Here is an 11,168-nt window from a genome sequence, read left to right on the forward strand (position 1 = left end):
CCGTTACAGAAAATATTTGCAGACCCCTGTTCTAGAAATGATTTTACTGTTTTCTTTCATCATTTAGTGAATTATAAAAGTTTTTAAGATCCTGAATATAAGTTGTGTAATTTCTTTTGATTTATTGACTTTTAGAGAGAGAGAGAGAGAGAGAGCGATTTGTTGTTCTACTTATTTATGCATTCATTGGTTGATTCTTTTTTTTTTATTGGTTTTAGAGAGGAAGGGAAGGGGAAGGAGAGAGAGAGAGAGAGAGAGAGAGAGAGGAACATTGATGTGAGAGAGAAACATTGATCAGTTGCCTCCCAAACAGAGATCACAACCTGGGTATGTGACCTCACCGGGAATCAAACCCGTGACCATTCAGTGTATGGAATGATGCTCCAATCAACTGAGCTACATTGACCAGGCCATTGGTTGATTCTTGCATGTGCCCTGACTGGGAGTCAAACCTGCAACCTTGGCATTTCAAGACGACGCTCTAATCAACTGAGCTACCGGGCCAACTTGTGTAATTTCTTATCTATTTTATCTGTCAACATAACATTTAAGTTCAGGTCATAATAGTAATATCAATAACTTCTGGTTGAAAATGAAGATCTAAGATCACAGCAGCTGACATGGCATGGATGACTGGCCAGCTGATCAGTCCCTGGGCATGTGACCAATGCTGGCCAATGAGGGAAGAGGACAAGTCTGCGTGGTGGGGCTTCTAGGAAAAGTGTCTGGGACGAGCCCCCAGGACGGCGGAATAGGGAAGTGGGAAGAATGTGGGCCTGAAATGACACTGCTGACCTGTCCTGACCATCCGGAGCCTGGAGGCTGGCCTCGCCTGGGGCTGTTTGTTCTCTGAGCTGATAAAGTCTTTATGAAGTTAAGCAAGTAGAGTCAGTTTTCCTGTCCTTGTGGCTGAAAGCATGTAAGGAGTCAGCTGGCCCTGGTGGCCCCTTTGAACACCTCCTTTAAAAAAAATTTTCTTTTTTATTGATTTCAAAGAGAAATCAATAAAGAGAGAGAGAGAGAGAGAGAAACATCTATGATGGCGGAGAATCACTGATCAGCTGCCTCCTATAGGCCCCCCACTGGGGACTGAGCCCGAAACCGGGACATGTGCCCTTGACCAGAATCGAACTGAAGACTTCAGTCCGCAGGCCGACGCTCTACCCATTGAGCCAAACCAGCTAGGGCTGAACACCTCTTTTTCATGACAGAGAGGGAGCTGACTGTCCTTGCCTGCCTTACAGTAACCCTGGTGCCGTGTGATTATGTGTGTAAGCAGCTGCCTGCTCACAGTTATCTGTGAGCACATACAGAGTCAGAGGCGGCACTCCGGGAACAGGCAGGAGCTGGCTGGAAAGGGACATGAAGGAAATTCTGGGAATGTGTAGTTTCCTAGGGCAGCAGTAACACATTTTCACAAATGGAGGGACTTAAAACAATGCCTTTAGGATTGCACCGTTCTGGAGGGCAGGAGTCTGAAATGAGTCTCATTGGGCTAAATTCCAGGCAGGGGCAGGCTGGCTCCTTCTGAAGGCTCCAGAGAGAATCATTTCCTGTTTTTTCTGGCTTCTAGAGACGGCTGCATTCCTTGAGCCCTGGAAATAATCTCCTCTGATTCTGACTCTCCTGCCTCTCTCTCTCTCTTTTTTTTTAAATATACTTTTAAAATATATATTTTATTGATTTTTTACAGAGAGGAAGAGAGAGGGATAGAGAGTTAGAAACATCGACGAGAGAGAAACATCAATCAGCCGCCTCTTGCACACCTCCTATTGGGGATGTGCCTGCAACCAAGGTACATGCCCTTGACCGGAATCGAACCCGGGACCCTTTAGTCCGCAGGCCGACGCTCTGTCCACTGAGCCAAACCGGTTCAGGCTCGCCTCTCTCTTATAGGGACACTTTTTAAAAAGATATAAATTTGCGTTGATTTCAGAAAGAAAGGAAGAGAGAGAGAAAATGATGAGAGGGAATTATTATTTTTAAAATATATTTTATTGATTTTTTACAGAGAGGAAGAGAGAGGGATAGAGAGCTAGAAACATTGATGAGAGAGAAGCATCGATCAGCTGCCTCCTGCATGCCTCCTGCTGGGGATGTGCCCACAACCAAGGCACATGCCCTTGATTAGAATCGAATCTGGGACCCTTGAGTTCACAGGCCAATGCTCTATCCAGTGAGCCAAACCGGTTAGGGTGAGAGAGAATTATTGATCAGCTGCCTCCTGCATGCCCCTACTGGGGATCAAGCCCCCAACCTGGGCATGTGCCCACGACCGGAATCGAACCTAGGACTCTTCAGTCCATAGGCCAGCGCTCTATCCACTGAGCAAACCGGCCAGGGCATTGTAGGGACACTTGTGATGACACCGGGTCCCCTGAGCAATCGAGGATAATTTCCCCATCGCACGATCATTAACTTCATCACACGAACTTAGGACCCGTGCAGGCACTGTGAGTGAAGCATATCTCAGTTCAGTTCAGATCTGGCATCTTCTCCAAGGCACAAAATTCACTGTGAGTGCAGATAGTGAGCCCGTTTTGGCCCCAGGGATGACAAGGGGGGTCACCTCACCTTTTTTGCTTCACCTGAGTGACATTTCTTGCTGTTTGCTCATCAAACACCTGCCCCTCGCTGAAACCGGTTTGGCTCAGCGGTAGAGCACTGGTCTGCGGACTGAAAGGTCCCAGGTTTGATTCCGGTCAAGGGCATGGACCTTGGTTGCGGGCACATCCCCAGTGTGGGGGGTGCAGGAGGCAGCTGATCTATGTTTCTCTCTCATCAATGTTTCTGGCTCTCTATCTCTCTCCCTTCCTCTCTGTGAAAAATAAATAATATATATATATATATTAAAAAAAAAACCAAAAAAAAAAAACCTGCCCCCAGTCTGAGTTTCCTACCCCGGAGTTCTCCAACCACCGCAGCACCCGCCTAAGCCAGCAGTGGCCTCTAGACGGCGCTGTTTCCACAGCCAGGAATTATTTATTTATTTATTTATTTATTTATTTATTCTTCTGCTTCTTTTCTTATTCAACTGTTACTACATATGTATTTATTTCCATTTTATTGTTCATATTTTTAATCTTTTTTTCCCTTTCTTAATATGTTTTTTAAAAAGAATTGTTTATTGATTTTTAGAGAGAGAGGATGGGAAAGAAGTATGAATTTGAGATGCAATATTGATTGGCTGCCTTCTGCACTCCCCCTCCCCCCCAACCAGCGATTGAACCTGCAACCCAAGCATGTGCCTTTACCAGGAATCAAGCCAGCAATCGGTTGGTCATGGGACTATACCCACCCAACTGAGCCACACAGGCCAGGGCTTTCCTTCTTTTTAAACAGGAGCCTTTAATATTTCATATAATATTGGTTTGTTAGTGATGAACTTCTTCAGCTTTTTCTTGTCTGGGAATATCTTTAAATGTCCTTCGATTCTAAATGAGAGCTTTGCTGGGTAGAGTAATCTTAGTTGTATATCCTTGCTTTTCATCACCTTGACTATCTCTTGCCAATCACTTCTGGCCTGCAAAGTTTCTGTTGAGAAATCAGCTGACAATCATATGGGAGGTCCGTTGTAGGTAACTAACTACTTTTCTCTTACTGCTTTAAGACTCTCTCTTTGCCTTTAACCTTTTGCATTTTAAATATGATGTGTTTGGGTGTGGGTTTCTTTGGGTTCATCTTGTTTGGGACTCTATGGGCTTCCTGGACTTGCATGTCTATTCCCTTCACCAGGTTAGGGAACTTTTCTGTCATTATTTTTTTCAAATAGGTTTTCAATTTCTTGCTCTCTCTCTCTCTCTCTCTTCTCTTCCTGGCACCCCCATGATGTAAATGTTGGTGTGCTTGAAATTGTCCCAGAGACTCCTTACACTATCCTAGCTTTTAAAAAATTATTTTTGCTGTTCTGATTGGGTGTTTCTTATTTTCTTATATTCCAAATCACTGATTTCATTCTTATCCTCATCTATTCTACTGTTAGTTCCCTGTAAATTATTCATTTCCATTAGAATATACTTTGTTTCTGACTAGTTTTTTTCACGGTTTCCTTATCCTATTTTATGCTGTTGAACTTCTCACTAAGTTCCTCTACTCTTCCCCTAAGTTCACTGAGCATCCTTATAACCTGCATTTTGAACTCTGCATCTAGTAATTGCTTATCTTCATTTAGCTTACTTCTTTTTCTGGAGGTTTTTGTTTTCTGATCTTTCATTTGAGACGTGTTTCTTTGTCTCTTCCTTTTGGCAGCCGCCCTGTGTTTGTTCCTCTGTGTTAGGTGAGCTGCCACCTCTCCTCAGCTTGGCAGAGTGCCCAGTGTGATAGGTGTCCTGTAGGGCCCAGTGGCACAGCCTCCCTATTCACCCAAGCTGGGCACTCCAGCTGTGCCCCTGCGTGGGCTGTGTGCACCCTCCTGTTGTAGTTAAGCCTTGATTGCTGTTGGCACGTCCATGGGAGGGATTTACCCCCAGGACAATCAGCTACAAGTACTGGCTGCTAACACTGTGGAGGATCAGCGGTGCCGTGGCCCACCCATGAAGTAGGATTTACTTCAGAGCCTGCTGAGTCTTCTCCTTGAGTGTGTTGCTTATGGAGGTGGTTTGGTGAAGCTTCAATGTGATCTGAAGCTGTTCACTGGGTGCGCTGGCTCTGGGACCTCCCAGGAGGTGTAGGCCAACCTGTATTCTACCTGGGGCCACCTGGCATGAACTACAAAGTGATCTGCAGATGGCTGTTACCTGTGCTGGGCTTGGAGGTGCCCAGGAGAGGCCAACCTGCAAATCAAGACCAGCTGCCATTAGTGCTGGGCCTGGAGCCGCTTAGTGAGGGGTATGGAGCACACGGAGGCCAGATGTTGCTTGTTGGAGAGATTTTAGCAAAGTTTGAAGCATGAGCCAAGATAGGCCATTAGTACGGAAAAGCCACTGAAAACAACTTGGGTGAGCCTGCAAATGGGGTGGGGCAGAGTCTCAGAGAATCCACAGGGCCGGGCGAACAGTGAGAGCCAGGTTGATGGAGACTCAGATATGGTGCCCAATCCCAGGAATTTAAATTTATTTTTATAGCTTCTACAATTTTTTAAAATATATTTTATTGATTTTTCACAGAGAGGGAGGGAGAGAGATAGCTAGAAACGTCGATGAGAGAGAAACATTGACCAGCTGCCTTTTGCACCCCCCCCCCACCGGGGATGTGCCCGCAACCAAGGTACATGTCCTTGACCGGAATCGAACCCGGAACCTTTCAGTTCGCAGGCCGACGCTCCATCCACTGAGCCAAACCGGTTTCAGCCATCATCACCACTTTTAAGTGCACAGCTCAGGGGCATTAAGTACAATCATCCTGTTGGGCAATCACCCCCACCATTCAGCTCCAGAACTTTCTCATCGTCCCAAACTGAAAGTCTGTCCCCATTAAACCAGAACTCCCAAACTCTTGCTGTTCCCCTGGAGAACTCAGCCCTCCATAGCTCCCACCTGCGCCCCGGCCATGGGAGGGGAGGACCAGATCAGGCGCCCGGACCTGCCGACTGAGAAGGCAAAACACACCACAGACACCGCCCTCCGGTGGCGATAACACCCGGAGTGGCAGGACACGGCCGAGAGGCCTCTGTGGACGGGACCTGCCTGGGGCCGCCCCGCCCCCCACGGGGGGAGGAAAACCATAATCACTTCCTCCCCGCTGTGTGGACACCTTCTTTACTCGCTTACAAATTTGTTAAAACCCACAGCACAAACGTATTTTCTATAGTCTGGGAAATAAAATGGTTCTGGGTTTACAGCAAATGCATATTGCTTTCATGGTCAGAAGGCAGAAAGGAGGGAGGGAGGCAGGGATCGAGCAGAGAAAGAGGCGGACAGGCAGAAGAGACCTGCGGGAAATAAAAAGAAACTTCTAGAGAACCCCCTCCAACTGTGGACACATTCGCTGTGTTCCTGTGGGCAAGCGGCTTGACAGCTCCATCCTGTTTCCCCATCGGAGACTGCCCCCGTCTCCCCGCCCGGGACGCCCGGAGTGGCCCTCCCGCCCCAGGCCCCAGCGGCAGGGGTTCGGGTGCTCCCACTGGGCCCTGGGCCCCTGCCTCCACACCTCGATGACCCCACCCAGATGCTACTCACCGCTGCAAAGTGTGTCAACCCCGGTGGCCATCACAGAGTGAAGCCCGAAGGCAGCTCGCCAGCCAGGCGTGTGGGAGGCAGGAGGACGCCCCCCCATTTCACAGATGGGCACAGCGAGGCCCGGGGGAGCCCCACCTCGCAGTGAGGGAACGGAGTGGAGGGTAGAAAGCCATCCAGAGACCTCAGTCACTTGGCCTCTCCCTCCATGAGCACTTATTGAGCACCACCTGTGTGCCCAGAAGGACGAACAGACAGAGGACATGGGAGCTGGGAACATCCAAGGACTCAGGGCAAAAACACAAGACAATGTAGATGTTGAGCAATTTCTCCTAAAAATGGAGGGATGGACCTGTCTGTGTTCCCCACGGGGGCCCCAGCAGCCCTGCGGGGCTAAATACATTTATATCAATAGAAATGTAGTCATGGGCCATGACCATTTTGGCTCAGTAGATAGAGTGTCGGCCTGCGGACTGAAGGGTCCCAGGTTCGATTCCGGTCAAGGGCATGTACCTTGGTTGCGGGCACATCCCCAGTTTGGGGGTGTGCAGAAGGCATATGGTCGATGTTTCTCTCTCATTGATGTTTCTGACTCTCTATGCCTCTCCCTTCCTCTCTGTAAAAAAGCAATTTTATATATATATATATAAAAAATGCAGTCACGGAGGCATTCTGTTTCTCATCCTCATGGGCCACATGTCACACGCTCCACAGCCACCTGTGGCTGCAGGTGGAGAACATGTCCATCCTGCCGGAAAGTTCTTTTGAAAAACCCGGTTCCACAGCGCAGTCTTAGAAGCTTCCGTGTCCCAGTGAGAACAGAGGGTGCGCCGCGTATCCTTAGGTTAAACACGCCCTGTTTGCTTTGAGACCTGAGGGTGGCGGGGAAGGAGCTGTAAACACACTGGATACAAGTGGAAGTGGCCATTGCCCAATAAGATGCATTGTAGCAATGTCAACGTGGCGGTTGTGACATTGTAATTGTTTCTGCAAAATGCTACTACTGGGGAAAACTGGACAAAATGTTATTTCTTGCAACTGCATGTGACCCCACAATAGTTCCTGCCAAAGCTCACAGCAGGGCCCTGGCTGGTGTGGCTCAGCTGGTCGGAGCATCGTCTTGTGCCCCAGAGGGCTGTGGGCCCCATTCCTGGTCAGAGCACATGCCCAGGCTGCGGGTTCGGTCCCTGGTTGGGGTGTGCACAGCAACTAATGGATGTGTCTCTCTCACCCTTTTCCTTCCTCTCTCTAAAATCAATAAAAACATACCCTTGGGTAAGGATTTATTTTATTTATTTATTTATTTATTTATTTATTTATTTATTTATTTATTTTAGCAAAGCTGCTTTTGACGCCGTTAAAGACACCTCAGCACGTGTGACCACAGTGAGTGCAGTTTTTGGCGCTCCCTTAAATCTTCTGCCTAAGCAAGGATCTGACTCACCCCTCGCTGGTTCCGGCCCCAGTTTGGAGAGGTTGTAAGCCATGCGTTCTTGGTGCCAGGCGCGGCCAGAGGTAAAACCAGCCTAGGAGATGGAGACCATGATCCAGGATGAGGGTCTGCAACTTGCGCAGGGTTGAGTCACTGGGACAATGGCCTCTGGCCGGGAGTGACCGGACTGGAACCCACAGCTCTTATCTGGCCCCGGCACCTGCAGGGTGGAAAGATCTCTTGCTAGAAAGTCTCCCAAGGGCCTTTGGCACGGGCGTCCTGGGACCCCAGACTCCGGAAATCTCCTTGGGCCCAAGCTCCCTGTCATTGGTCTGAGCCTTCTGCAGTCTCACAGTAGGTCACAAAAGGGAAACTGAGGCAGGGGAGAGAATGAGGGGAAACTGAGTCTCCATGAGAGACATGATGGAAACCCCAGGCATCTCCTAGGGTTGCCCACAAACCCCAAACCCTGCACGGGGAGGGGCACTCCGGGGCTTTGGCAGAGGGGACGAGTGCAGCCCAGAGTGGGGACCAGAGCCACGGGCTCCGGCCACCTGGCCACACCCTTCCCTCATCCCATCAAGTGTGAACCGCGGTACCTCCTTCCCCTCATCTGACTGATTTCATCACACTTTGTTTTAACCCGTTCCTCAGCCCTGGCCAGGTGGCTCGGCTGCTTGGAGCTCAGAGGGGTGCAGGTCTGATTCCCAGCCGGGGCCTGTGCCTGTGCTGCCAGTTCGATCCCCACTTGGGGCGCATACGGGAGGCAGCCAGTCGCTGTTTCTCTCATACATTGCTGCTTCTTTCTCCCTCTCCTCCCCTCCTCTCTCTAAAAGTCAATAAAAAACATATCCTTGGTGAGGATTTTTTAAAAAGCACATACACCCATTTCTCCTTCCGGGGAGTCTAAGTCCAGGATGGACCACCAGGTTTCCTCCTGAGATGGAGAACTAAGGACACTGAGATGGGGTGACTCACAGGGAGCCGTGTCAAGGGGATTAGTGAGGACGACAGGGATGAAAGCTCGCACAAACCCTGCATCTGGGAGGAGGCGCCTGTGCTGGCCTCCACCCCACCCGCAGGGTGGTTAGTCATTCCTTGGTGCATTTATTGAGTACTTACTGTGTACCAGACTCTACACTAATTTGGCCCCATCATCCTTTTTATTTTCATTAGGAAGAAAGTCACCCTTTTAAATTCAATGGCATTTAGTACATTTACCATATTGTGCAACCATCACTATCATTTCTTTTAAATTTTTTTAATTTATTGAATTTTTTTTTTTTTTTTTTTTTTTTTTTTTTTTATACAGAGAAGAAGGGAGAGGGGTAGAGTGAGAAACATCAATGAGAAACATCAATCAGCTGCCTCCTGCACACCCTCCACTGGGGATGTGCCCGCAACCAACGTACATGCCCTTGACGGGAATCGAACCTGGGATCCTTCAGTCTGAAGGCTGACGCTCCATCCACTGAGCCAAACCGGTGGCCCCCCTTCATCATTTCTTATCTAGTTCCAGAATGTTCCATCATCCCCCCCCCCAAAAAAAAAGAAGCCCATCCCCATCAGCAGTCACTCCCCATCCCTCCCAGCCCCCAAAAACCATGAACCCACTTCCTGTCTCTACGGACTTGCCTGTTCTGGACATTTTATATAAATTAAATCACTGGCTTTTCATGTCTGTCTTCCCTCACTCTATGAAAATAAATAAATAAATAAATAAAATATTTTTTAAAGTTTTAGGTTTAGCCCTGGCCAGTGTGGCTCAGTTGGTTGGAGTGCTGCCTCATACACCAAAAGGTGGGAGGTTTGCCCTCGCCAGGTTTGCTCAGTGGTTAGACATCAGCCTGCAGACTGAAGGGTCGAGGGTTCAAGTTCCAGTCCAGGGCATGTACCTTGGTTGCAGGCTTCATCCCCAACCCTGGTCAGGGCGTGTGCAGAAGGCAACCGACCAATCGATGTGTCTCTCTGACATCATTATTTCTCTCTCTCTTTCTCTGTCTCCCTCCCCCTCTGCTCCACTCGCCCTAAAAAAATCGATGGGAAGAAAAAAATCCTTGGGTGAGGATTAACAACAACAAAGTGGGGGTTCAATTCCCAGTAGGAGCCTAGGGGAGGCAGCCAATAGACATTTCTCTCTCATATCTCCCTTCCTCTAAAATCAATAATAATAATAATAATAATAATAAAAGAACATCACACGTTGCCGAAACCGGTTTGGCTCAATGGATAGAGCGTCGGCTTGGGGACTGAAAGGTCCCGGGTTCGATTCCAGTCAGGGGCATGTACCTTGGTTGCAGGCATATCCCCAGTGAGGGGTGTGCAAGAGGTAGCTGATCAATGACTCTCTCTCATTGATGTTTCTAACTCTCTATCTCTCTCCCTTCCTCTCTGTACAAAATCAATAAAATATATTAAAAAAAAGAAAAGAAAAAAAGAACATGACACGTGTCTTGAATAAGGGTTAAAAAGGTTTCAGGTTTACAGGAAAACCGTGCCATTAGTGCAAATAGTTTCCACAGCCCCGCCCGTCCCTCCTATTCTTAGCGTGGGATGGACATTGTCTTGTCAAGGGGCGTGTGGAGCGGTTCCCGTCACTGATGTGATTCTGACGGTGAGGCCAGTGCCTGTGGACGGCTGAGAGCCCAACCTGGCGCCTCCGTTTACCCAGGTGGAGGCTGGGCCGAGGCGCCTGGGCAGCCAGTCACCGCCTGGGGCAGGCTCCCCGCTGCTCCAGTTCCGGGATTTCCCTGTTGCTCCCTGCGAAGGGGTGGAAGGGCGGGATCTACGGAGAGGAAACCACCAACATACACAATCCGCGCAGAGGCTCCGAGAACAGGATGTGCCTGGCTGCCGGACTTGGCATGAGACAAGGGGCAGGGAGCGGTCACTGGCAGGGCCTGGTGGGGCTGGGCAGGGCTCTGTGCCACCTGGGAGGCTGGTGGCTTGGCATGTGGCAGCCACCCCTCCTTGCCCACACACCGATGCCAGGCTGGGTCGGGGGAACCCTGATGGGATCTTTGGGGGCTGAGTCAGGGCCAGGAGACCAGGCTGGGCTGTCGCCCCGGAAGGGCCGGTGGTGGCCTGGCTCAGGGGAGGGGAGCTGTGGGGTCTGAGAGGAAGGGTCCAGGAGGCAGCTGAGCAAATGCAGGGGGCGGGGCACAGGCTCAAGTGTGTCCGGGTTTCCTACTGAAGGGCCAGGTGCAAGGTGTGCCACCCGCTGCTCTCAGGTTTCTGGCCGGGAGGGGTGACCCACTGCCCCTCCTGTTCCCTTGCCAGGCGCGCCTTCTCTCCACAGCCGAGCCCCCTCCTCACCCGCGTCCAGGCTGCCCCTACGTGCCGGCAGGCCACCTCCTCGCCATGCCTGGTGCTTGCCGTTTTGTGGTCTCCTGGGCACCGCCCCACCAGGCCTGTCATCCCTCATCCGACTGGCTCAGGGGGTGACAATGGCTTACTGAGTCCTTCAGTCCCATCCACACTCCACATGGGCCAAGAATGGTCCTTCCAGAAGCCACATCCGATCGGGTCTGCCCTGCTCACATCCCCTCCGTGGTGTCCACCCAGAAGTGAACACGTCCACGTGTGGAACGTTTTCCACTTGTTTCCACCAGTGAAAACCTGTG

Source organism: Pipistrellus hanaki (genome assembly GCF_964339955.1).
Source record: "Pipistrellus hanaki genome assembly, chromosome: 5".
Lineage (NCBI taxonomy): Eukaryota > Metazoa > Chordata > Mammalia > Chiroptera > Vespertilionidae > Pipistrellus > Pipistrellus hanaki.